Source organism: Triticum aestivum, chromosome 7D, assembly GCF_018294505.1.
Source record: "Triticum aestivum cultivar Chinese Spring chromosome 7D, IWGSC CS RefSeq v2.1, whole genome shotgun sequence".
In the NCBI taxonomy this organism is placed as follows: domain Eukaryota; kingdom Viridiplantae; phylum Streptophyta; class Magnoliopsida; order Poales; family Poaceae; genus Triticum; species Triticum aestivum.
Window position 1 is genome coordinate 585,163,649 of NC_057814.1, and position 12,246 is coordinate 585,175,894.

Below are 12,246 nucleotides of genomic sequence, written 5' to 3' on the forward strand. Positions count from 1 at the left end.
AAGCGAATCCGGCTAAAATCCGAGCTCTGTCACAGTTGGCCATCCCAACAGACCTCAAGTAAATCCAGAAACTAACTGGATGTGTGGCTGCCTTAAGCCGCTTCATCTCCCGATTAGGAGAAAAGGCACTGCCTCTTTATCGCCTCCTTCGACGCACTGAACACTTCGAGTGGACGGATGCGGCCACGGCCGGATTAGAAGAAATAAAAGCCGTTTTGGCCACAAACCCAATCTTGGCCGCACCTAACATCGGCGAACCAATGCTGCTATATATAGTGGCAACACACCAAGCTGTAAGCGCAGTGCTCGTCGTCGAACGAGAGACGGACGGACATAAGTTCCCACTTCAAAAGCCGGTATACTCTGTATCCACTGTCCTCACTCCATGCAAATCACGGTACCCACATTATCAAAAGATAGCATAGGCGGTATTCATGGCATCCCGGAAATTACGACACTACTTTCAAGAGTGTTCAATTACGGTGGCCTCGGAAGTACCACTCTACGACATAATAAATAACCGCGATGCCACGGGCCGGATTGCTAAATGGTCTATCGAGCTCCTCCTATTCGACATAACATATAAACCATGGCGAGCCATTAAGTCGCAAGTACTGGCCGATTTCGTCGCCGAATGGACGGAAGCCGAACTCCCTAAAGAGTACGGCGCGTACTCCAATTGGATCATGCACTTTGACGGTTCAAAGATGCTGGCGGGTCTGGGGGCAGGCGTTGTAGGGGAACGTAGTAATTTCAAAAAAATTCTACGCACACGCAAATCGTGGTGATGCATAGCAACGAGAGGGGAGAGTGTTGTCCACGTACCCTCGTAGACCGAAAGCGGAAGCGTTAACAAAACGCGGTTGATGTAGTCGTACATCTTCACGATCCGACCGATCAAGTACCGAACGCACGGCACCTCCGAGTTCAGCACACGTTCAGCTCGATGATGTCCCTCGAACTCCGATCCAGCTGAGTGTTGAGGGAGAGTTTCGTCAGCACGACGGCGTGGTGACGATGATGATGTTCTACCGACGCAGGGCTTCGCCTAAGCTCCGCTACGATATTATCGAGGTGTAATATGGTGGAGGGGGGCACCGCACACGGCTAAAAGATCGTTGATCAATTGTGTGTCAAGAGGTGCCCCCTGCCCCCGTATATAAAGGTGCAAGGGGGGGGCCGCCGGCCTAGGAGGTAGAGGCGCGCCAGGAGGAGTCCTACTCCTGCCGGGAGTAGGACTCCCCCCCTTTCCATGTTGGACTAGGAGTGGAAGGGGGAAGAGGTGGAGGGGAGGAAGGAAGGGGGGGCGCCGCCCCCTTCTCCTTGTCCTATTCGGACTGGGGGGGAAGGGGGCGCGGCCCTGCCCTAGCCTCCTCTCCTCTCTTCCACCTAGGCCCAATAAGGCCCATTAAGTTACCGGGGGGTTCCGGTAACCTCCCTGTACTCCGGAAAAATCCCGATTTCACCCGGAACACTTCCGATGTCCAAACATAGACTTCCAATATATCAATCTTTATGTCTCGACCATTTCGAGACTCCTCGTCATGTCCGTGATCACATCCGGGACTCCGAACAACCTTCGGTACATCAAAAAATATAAACTCATAATATAACTGTCATCGTAACTTTAAGCGTGCGGACCCTACGGGTTCGAGAACTATGTAGACATGACCGAGACACCTCTCCGGTCAATAACCAATAGCGTAACCTGGATGCTCATATTTGTTCCCACATATTCTACGAAGATCTTTATCGGTCAGACCGCATAACAACATACATTGTTCCCTTTGTCATCGGTATGTTACTTGCCCGAGATTCGATCGTCGGTATCTCGATACCTAGTTCAATCTCGTTACCGGCAAGTCTCTTTACTCGTTCCGTAATACATCATACCGCAACTAACTCATTAGTTACAATGCTTGCAAGGCTTATAGTGATGTGCATTACCGAGTGGGCCCAGAGATACCTCTCCGACAATCGGAGTGACAAATCCTAATCTCGAAATACGCCAACCCAACAAGTACCTTTGGAGACACCTGTAGAGCACCTTTATAATCACCCAGTTACGTTGTGACGTTTGGTAGCACACAAAGTGTTCCTCCGGTAAACGGGAGTTGCATAATCTCATAGTCATAGGAACATGTATAAGTCATGAAGAAAGCAATAGCAACATACTAAACGATCGAGTGCTAAGCTAACGGAATGGGTCAAGTCAATCACGTCATTCTCCTAATGAAGTGATCCCGTTAATCAAATGACAACTCATGTCTATGCCTAGGAAACATAACCATCTTTGATTAACGAGCTAGTCAAGTAGAGGCATACTAGTGACACTCTGTTTGTCTATGTATTCACACATGTATTATGTTTCCGGTTAATACAATTCTAGCATGTATAATAAACATTTATCATGATATAAGGAAATAAATAATACTTTATTATTGCCTCTAGGGCATATTTCCTTCAGTCTCCCACTTGCACTAGAGTCAATAATCTAGATTACACAGTAATGATTCTTACACCCATGGATTCTTGGTGCTGATCATGTTTTGCTTGTGGAAGAGGCTTAGTCAACGGGTCTGCAACATTCAGATCAGTATGTATCTTGCAAATTTCTATGTCTCCCACCTCGACTAAATCCCGGATGGAATTGAAGCATCTTTTGATGTGCTTGGTTCTCTTGTGAAATCTGGATTCCTTTGCTAAGGCAATTGCACCAGTATTGTCAGAAAAGATTTTCATTGGTCCCGATGCACTAGGTATGACACCTAGATCGGATATGAACTCCTTCATCCAGACTCCTTCATTTGCTGCTTCCGAAGCAGCTATGTACTCCGCTTCACACGTAGATCCCGCCACGACACTTTGCTTAGAACTGCACCAACTGACAGCTCCACCGTTCAATGTAAATACGTATCCGGTTTGCGATTTAGAATCGTCCGGATCAGTGTCAAAGCTTGCATCAACGTAACCATTTACGATGAGCTCTTTGTCACCTCCATAAACGAGAAACATATCCTTAGTCCTTTTCAGGTATTTCAGGATGTTCTTGACCGCTGCCAGTGATCCACTCCTGGATTACTTTGGTACCTCCCTGCTAAACTTATAGCAAGGCACACATCAGGTCTGGTACATAGCATTGCATACATGATAGATCCTATGGCTGAAGCATAGGGAACATCTTTCATCTTCTCTCTATGTTCTGAAGTGGTCGGGCATTGAGTCTTACTCAATCTCACACCTTGTAGTACATGCAAGAACCCTTTCTTTGCTTGATCCATTTTGAACTTCTTCAAAACTTTGTCAAGGTATGTGCTTTGTGAAAGCCCAATTAAGCGTCTTGATCTATCTCTATAGATCTTAATGCCTAATATATATGCAGCTTCATCGAGGTCTTTCATTGAAAAACTCTTATTCAAGTATCCCTTTATGCTATCCAGAAATTCTATATCATTTCCAATCAGCAATATGTCATCCACATATAATATCAGAAATGCTACTGAGCTCCCACTCACTTTCTTGTAAATACAGGCTTCTCCAAAAGTCTGTATAAAACCAAATGCTTTGATCACACTATCAAAGCGTTTATTCCAACTCCGAGAGGCTTGCACCAGTCCATAAATGGATCGCTGGAGCTTGCACACTTTGTTAGCTCCCTTTGGATCGATAAAACCTTCCGGTTGCATCATATACAACTCTTCTTCCAGAAATCCATTCAGGAATGCAGTTTTTACATCCATTTGCCAAATTTCATAATCATAAAATGCGGCAATTGCTAACATGATTCGGACAGACTTAAGCATCGCTACGGGTGAGAAGGTCTCATCGTAGTCAATCCCTTGAACTTGTCGAAAACCTTTCGCAACAAGTCGAGCTTTATAGACAGTAACATTACCATCAGCGTCAGTCTTCTTCTTGAAGATCCATTTATTTTCAATGGCTTGCCGACCATCGGGCAAGTCAACCAAAGTCCATACTTTGTTCTCATACATGGATCCCATCTCGGATTTCATGGCCTCAAGCCATTTTGCGGAATCTAGGCTCACCATCGCTTCTTCATAGTTTGTAGGTTCGTCATGGTCTAGTAACATAACCTCCAGAACAGGATTACCGTACCACTCTGGTGCGGATCTTAATCTGGTTGACCTACGAGGTTCATTAATAACTTGATCTGAAGTTTCATGATCATTATCATTAACTTCCCCACTAATTGGTGTAGGTGTCGCAGAAACTGGTTTCTGTGATGATCTACTTTCCAATAAGGGAGCAGGTACAGTTATCTCACCAAGTTCTACTTTCCTCTCACTCACTTCTTTCGAGAGAAACTCCTTCTCTAGAAAGGATCCATTCTTAGCAACGAATGTCTTGCCTTCGGATCTGTGATAGAAGGTGTACCCAATAGTCTCCTTTGGGTATCCTATGAAGACACATTTCTCCAATTTAGGTTCGAGCTTATCAGGTTGATGTTTCTTCACATAAGCATCGCAACCCCAAACTTTAAGATACGACAACTTTGGTTTCTTGCCAAACCATAGTTCATAAGGTGTCATTTCAACGGATTTCGATGGTGCCCTATTTAGAGTGAATGCAGTCGTCTCTAAAGCATAACCCCAAAACGATAGCGGTAAATCAGTAAGAGACATCATAGATCGCACCATATCTAGTAAAGTACGATTACGACGTTCGGACACACCATTACGCTGTGGTGTTCCGGGTGGCGTGAGTTGCGAAACTATTCCGCATTGTTTCAAATGAAGACCAAACTAATAACTCAAATATTCTCCTCCACGATCAGATCATAGAAATTTTATTTTCTTGTTAGGATGATTTTCAACTTCACTCTGAAATTCTTTGAACTTTTCAAATGTTTCAAACTTATGTTTCATTAAGTAGATATACCCATATCTGCTCAAATCATCTGTGAAGGTGAGAAAATAACAATATCCGCCACGAGCCTCAATATTCATCGGACCACACACATCTGTATGTATGATTTCCAATAAATCTGCTGCTCTCTCCATAGTTCCGGAGAACGGTGTTTTAGTCATCTTGCCCATGAGGCACGTTCGCAAGTACCAAGTGATTCATAATCAAGTGATTCCAAAAGTCCATCAGTATGGAGTTTCTTCATGCGCTTTACACCGATATGACCTAAACGGCAGTGCCACAAATAAGTTGCACTGTCATTATCAACTCTGCATCTTTTGGCTTCGACATTATGAATATGTGTGTCACTACTATCGAGATTCATTACAAATAGACCACTCTTCAAAGGTGCATGACCATAAAAGATATTATTCATATAAATAGAACAACCATTATTCTCTGATTTAAATGAATAACCGTCTCGCATTAAACAAGATCCAGATATAATGTTCATGCTCAACGCTGGCACCAAATAACAATTAATTAGGTCTAAAACTAATCCCGAACGTAGATGTAGAGGTAGCGTGCCGACCGCGATCACATCGACTTTGGAACCATTTCCCACGCGCATCGTCACCTCGTCCTTAGCCAATCTTCGCTTAATCCGTAGCCCCTGTTTTGAGTTGCAAATATTAGCAACAGAACCAGTATCAAATACCCAGGTGCTACTGCGAGCATTAGTAAGGTACACATCAATAACATGTATATCACATATACCTTTGTTAACCTTGCCATCCTTCTTATCCGCCAAATACTTGGGGCAGTTCCGCTTCCAGTGACCAGTCTACTTGCAGTAGAAGCACTCAGTTTCAGGCTTAGGTCCAGACTTGGGTTTCTTCTCCTGAACGGCAACTTGCTTGCTATTCTTCTTAAAGTTCCCCTTCTTCTTCCCTTTGCCCTTTTTCTTGAAACTAGTGGTCTTACTGACCATCAACACTTGATGCTCCTTTTTGATTTCTACCTCCGCTGCCTTTAGCATTGCGAAGAGCTCGGGAATTGTCTTATTCATCCCTTGCATGTTATAGTTCATCACGAAGCTCTTGTAGCTTGGTGGCAGTGATTGAAGAATTCTGTCAATGACACTATCATCCGAAAGATTAACTCCCAGTTGAATCAAGTGATTATTATACCCAGACATTTTGAGTATATGCTCACTGACAGAACTATTCTCTTCCATCTTGCAGCTGTAGAACTTATTGGAGACTTCATATCTCTCAATCCGGGCATTTGCTTGAAATATTAACTTCAACTCCTGGAACATCTCATATGCTCCATGACGTCCAAAACGTCGTTGAAGACCCGGTTCTAAGTCGTAAAGCATGGCACACTGAACTATCGAGTAGTCATCAACTTTGCTCTGCCAGACGTTCATAACTTCTGGTGTTGCTCTTGCAGGAGGCCTGGCACCTAGCAGTGCTTCCAGGACGTAATTCTTCTATGCAGCAATGAGGATAATCCTCAAGTTACGGACCCAGTCCGTGTAATTGCTACCATCATCTTTCAACTTTGCTTTCTCAAGGAACGCATTAAAATTCAACGGAACAACAGCACGGGCCATTTATCTACAATTAACATAGACAAGCAAGATACTATCAGGTACTAAGTTCATGATAAATTCAAGTTCAATTAATCATATTATTTAAGAACTCCCACTTAGATAGACATCCCTCTAATCATCTAAGTGATTACGTGATCCAAATCAACTAAACCATGTCCGATCTTCACGTGAGATGGAGTAGTTTCAATGGTGAACATCACTATGTTGATCATATCTACTATATGATTCACGCTCGACCTTTCGGTCTCCGTGTTTTGAGGCCATATCTGCATATGCTAGGCTCGTCAAGTTTAACCTGAGTATTCCGCGTGTGCAACTGTTTTGCACCCGTTGTATTTGAATGTAGAGCCTATCACGCCCGATCATCATGTGGTGTCTCAGCACGAAGAACTTTCGCAATGGTGCATACTCAGGGAGAACACTTTTATCTTGAAATTTTAGTGAGAGATCATCTTATAATGCTACCGTCAATCAAAGCAAGATAAGATGCATAAAATATTAACATCACATGCAATCAATATAAGTGATATGATATGGCCATCATCATCTTGTGCTTGTGATCTCCATCTCCGAAGCACCGTCATGATCACCAGCGTCACCGGCGCGACACCTTGATCTCCATCGTAGTATCGTTGTCGTCTCGCCAACTTATTGCTTTTACGACTATCGCTACCGCTTAGTGATAAAGTAAAACAATTACATGGCGATTGCATTGCATACAATAAAGCGACAACCATATGGCTCCTGCCAGTTGCCGATAACTCGGTTACAAAACATGATCATCTCATACAATAAAATATAGCATCATGTCTTGACCATATCACACCACAAATTGCCCTGCAAAAACAAGTTAGACGTCCTCTACTTTGTTGTTGCAAGTTTTACGTGGCTGCTACGGGCTTAGCAAGAACCGTTCTTACCTACGCATCAAAACCACAACGATAGTTTGTCAAGTTGGTGTTGTTTTAACCTTCGCAAGGACCGGGCGTAGCCACACTCGGTTCAACTAAAGTGACAGACACAGACACTCGCCAGTCACCTTTAAGCAACGAGTGCTCGCCACGGTGAAACCAGTCTCGCGTAAGCGTACGCGTAATGTCGGTCCGGGCCGCTTCATCTCACAATACCGCCGAACCAAAGTATGACATGCTGGTAAGCAGTATGACTTATATCGCCCACAACTCACTTGTGTTCTACTCGTGCATAGCATCAACGCATAAAACCTGGCTCTGATACCACTGTAGGGGAACGTCGTTATTTCAAAAAAATTCTACGCACACGCAAGATCATGGTGATGCATAGCAATGAGAGGGGGGAGTGTTGTCCACGTACCCTCGTAGACCGAAAGTGGAAGCGTTAACACAACGCGGTTGATGTAGTCGTACGTCTTCACGATCCGACTGATCAAGTACCGAACGCACGCCGGCCTAGGAGGTAGACACGCGCCAGGAGGAGTCCTACTCCTACCGGGAGTAGGACTCCCCCTTTCCATGTTGGACTAGGAGTGGAAGGGGGAAGAGGTGGAGGGGAGGAAGGAAGGGGGGGCCGCCCCCTTCTCCTTGTCCTATTCGAACTGGGGGGGAAGGGGGGCGCGGCCCTGCCCTAGCCTCCTCTCCTCTCTTCCACCTAGGCCCAATAAGGCCCATTAAGTTACCGAGGGGTTCCGGTAACCTCCCGGTACTCCGGAAAAATCCTGATTTCACCCGGAACACTTCCGATGTCCAAACATAGACTTCCAATATATCAATCTTTATGTCTCGACCATTTCGAGACTCCTCGTCATGTCCGTGATCACATCCGGGACTCCGAACAACCTTCGGTACATCAAAACATATAAACTCATAATATAACTGTCATCGTAACTTTAAGCGTGCAGACCCTACGGGTTCGAGAACTATGTAGACATGACCGAGACACCTCTCCGGTCAATAACCAATAGCGGAACCTGGATGCTCATATTGGTTCCCACATATTCTACGAAGATCTTTATCGGTCAGACCGCATAACAACATACGTTGTTCCCTTTGTCATTGGTATGTTACTTGCCTGAGATTCGATCATCGGTATCTCGATACCTAGTTCAATCTCGTTACTGGCAAGTCTCTTTACTCGTTCCGTAATACATCATCCCGCAACTAAGTCATTAGTTACAATGCTTGCAAGGCTTATAGTGATGTGCATTACCGAGTGGGCCCAGAGATACCTCTCCGGCAATCGGAGTGACAAATCTTAATCTCGAAATACGCCAACCCAACAAGTACCTTTGGAGACACCTGTAGAGCATCTTTATAATCACCCAGTTACGTTGTGACGTTTGGTAGCACACAAAGTGTTCCTCCAGTAAACGGGAGTTGCATAATCTCATAGTCATAGGAACATGTATAAGTCATGAAGAAAGCAATAGCAACATACTAAATGATCGAGTGCTAAGCTAACGGAATGGGTCAAGTCAATCACGTCATTCTCCTAATGAAGTGATCCCGTTAATCAAATGACAACTCATGTCTATGGCTAGGAAACATAACCATCTTTCATTAACAAGCTAGTCAAGTAGAGGCATACTAGTGACACTCTGTTTGTCTATGTATTCACACATGTATTATGTTTCCGGTTAATACAATTCTAGCATGAATAATAAACATTTATCATGATATAAGGAAATAAATAATACTTTATTATTGCCTCTAGGGCATATTTCCTTCAGGCGTCGTCCTGACATCCCCCACCGGAGATACAGTCCAATACGTACTCCAAATATTATACACAGACTCCAACAATGCAGCAGAATATGAGGCCCTGTTGCATGGTCTCCGGATAGAAGTCTCCATGGGCATTCAATGCCTAGAGGTGCATGCGGATTCAAATCTCTCAATGTCTCAAATAAATATAGACTTTGATGCCAAGGACCCAAAAATGGCGGCTTACCGCAACGCCGTCCTCGAAATGTCAGCTCGGTTCGAGGGGCTCGAATTCCACCATGTGGTCCGAGAAAACAATCAAGCGGCGGACATCCTCGCCCGCATCGGTGCTAAGCGCGACCCTGTCCCACCCAATATCTTTTTGGAAAGGCTGTTTAAGCCATCCGTGGTATGGGAAGGAGAGACCGGCAACAATAGTCCGGACTTGGCCACAACAACAGATACCGAACACTCTGACGTCCGCCCGAACAGGACTCCCTCAGCAGGTTCGTTCAAGAACATTCTCGACTCAACTAATAACATCATTACAAGGAACCCACGGGTCCAGGAGCGATTTGATCTCCCCTATCTTCTTCGTCGTGACCCTGCTGACTGGCGCGGGGACGAGGGAAGCCTCACCTTGTGCAAGTTGATGCCGCTTGATAATGATACGTATGATGTTAAGATGCCATCACTTGAGGGCAAGGCTTGGGCAGGCGCAAATGGATATTGGGTTGTTTATATTGGGTACAATTGAGAGTGGGAACATGTGAATGTGTACACTCGCCAGCGGATTCGACTTCCAAAAATCTCCGAGTGCCCTGAGGTTGAGCACACAGATGATCTACGTACGTTCAAATATGATCATAGTGACTGTCGTCTACGGAAGATAGCAATTTCTCGAGTTCCCAACCGCTCATGGAATTACAAGAACTATCAAGTTGTTGCTATCTTCGACATGTTTGTTGCCGTCCTTCGTGGTTCGACTGGATGGATATTGCTCAAAAATCAGTTTCTATACACGGATGTGTATTGTGATGCAATTGAATACGAGGGTCTTGTGTTTGCTGCCACCACTCGTGGCACTGTTTTTGTATGGGATCCTCGTAGTTTCGGTACGTTTGTCTTCCACCGTAATTGTAATTGTTTCATCCACATGCATGCGTGTTAGCAAGTTTCCCTTCTCTACTAATTAACCTTCTTCTTGTGTTTCCAAGGTCCTGTGAACATTCCACCACCTATACTTTAAAAAATTTATAACCAAGGGGGAGATGACGATGGTGATGGTCACGAGCATGAGGACGAGGAGGGCCCAAATACTCAGTGGCGCCTGGCAACTTCCGATGGATCACCCCTTCTTGTTTATATACAGCCCACTGCTGATGTTACTACTAAGGAAGCAGGTGTTGTCTCCCATGGTCGCACTCTCTGGACGTATTCCAACACCCGTTGCATGGTATTCGGGATGGATACTACTGTGCTAGCGCCAACACCGTCTCCCTGGTACAGTATTGATAGTCTTGGAGCAAACTCGCTCTTCCTTGGACAAAACTATCCAATGATGGTGAAAGGCGATCCAACTGCTGTTGACACAACGTTACTACCATTATGAGAAGCAACTGTATCTATACGTCAGACATTGCGGTGGTACCCTACCCTGGTCGTGATATAGTAGGTCGCTTCAGCCTGGATGATCAGTCCTGCGTTGGTCTCGAGATTGACAGTAGCTGGCCATTCCCAGAGAATCACTTGTGGTTCAAAGCAAGAGTTTCGACGAGGCAAAAAAATATTTTCCAAATACATAATTGTACGTGCATTGCAACAAGTTATCGGATGAGGGCAATCAACAATAGTACACTATTTGTACTAGCTTCACATGCTGCACTATCTCTACGTCTACGTACGTAATACAACAAGTTTTAAACTTGAGACCAGCCACCCATCCTCACAAAGAACACTTTTTAACCTAGCACAGAATCCAGGAAATTTGGCCACAGTGTGAGGTGGGCCATATGTTAATGTGTTCGTTGTACGTAACCAGCACCTCGAATCCTCGATACTACTACAATAAGTAGTAGGAGTAGTAGGGTGGCATGGGCCAGAACAAGCATTCACGTCCAGGAGTACGGCACACGCCACCAGCACGACTTCCATCTGACACCACATTTGTTGGAGTCCGTGCTACAGGAATCTCTTCAACCTCGTTGTTTCTCTAACTCAGCCATCACGCGACGGGCGAGGTGGGGGTTTGCCAATAGTCGGTTTCCTCAACTGCGGTCCCACTTGTAAGGCCAACTCCAACGCTCGACCCCAAACGGACCTCCGTTTTGCCCGGATTCTGTCCGTTTGGGTAGGGCAATGGGGTCGTGTCCGGGCCATTTCTCGGATGCAGTGGCCGTGCGCCGAACGCGCGGACGCATCCCGGCCGCGTACATTTTTCTTTGCAAGCTCATATCTTTTTCATCATTGATTTTTTGGTACATGGAAATACATCACCAAACTTTTAACTAGAAAAACAAGAACCACAAGAATACATTTTAGAAGATATCCAACTTCCATAACAACTCCTGTAAGTTGGATTAGTGCCTTCTCGATGCATTCATTGTTGATGTGCGGAGGCTCGATCCTGCGTGCTTCTTTCTTCTTTGAGTGTAAAGAAGTAGACGTGTCTAGCCTATATTCTATCAACAAGTGCACTAGTCTCATCTCTAGCCTCTATGGTAGCTAAAAGTGCTAGAACATCTACTAAATTGCGCTCTATCAATATATCGTTGTACTCTTCTTCCCAATACCAAAACTTGCATCATTCTACACAATAAAATTTTAAGTTAGCACAACTAGTCTAATCCGAGAGCACAACCGAAGATTTGGTCGAGTTCTTCCTCCTTTTGCCGACACGTGGGACATCCAGCATCCAGGTCGTGTCATGCAAGAAAATAGAGTCGTAGCTGAAGCCACGTGATGTGCATCTTGGGTTAAACTGCAAATAGAATCTTACTACTCTTGAGTAACTCCAAAAGCGGCCACCGAAGATCTTTATTGGATTTGTTTTTCATCACTAGCACATTGAGGTGAAAGATGTGC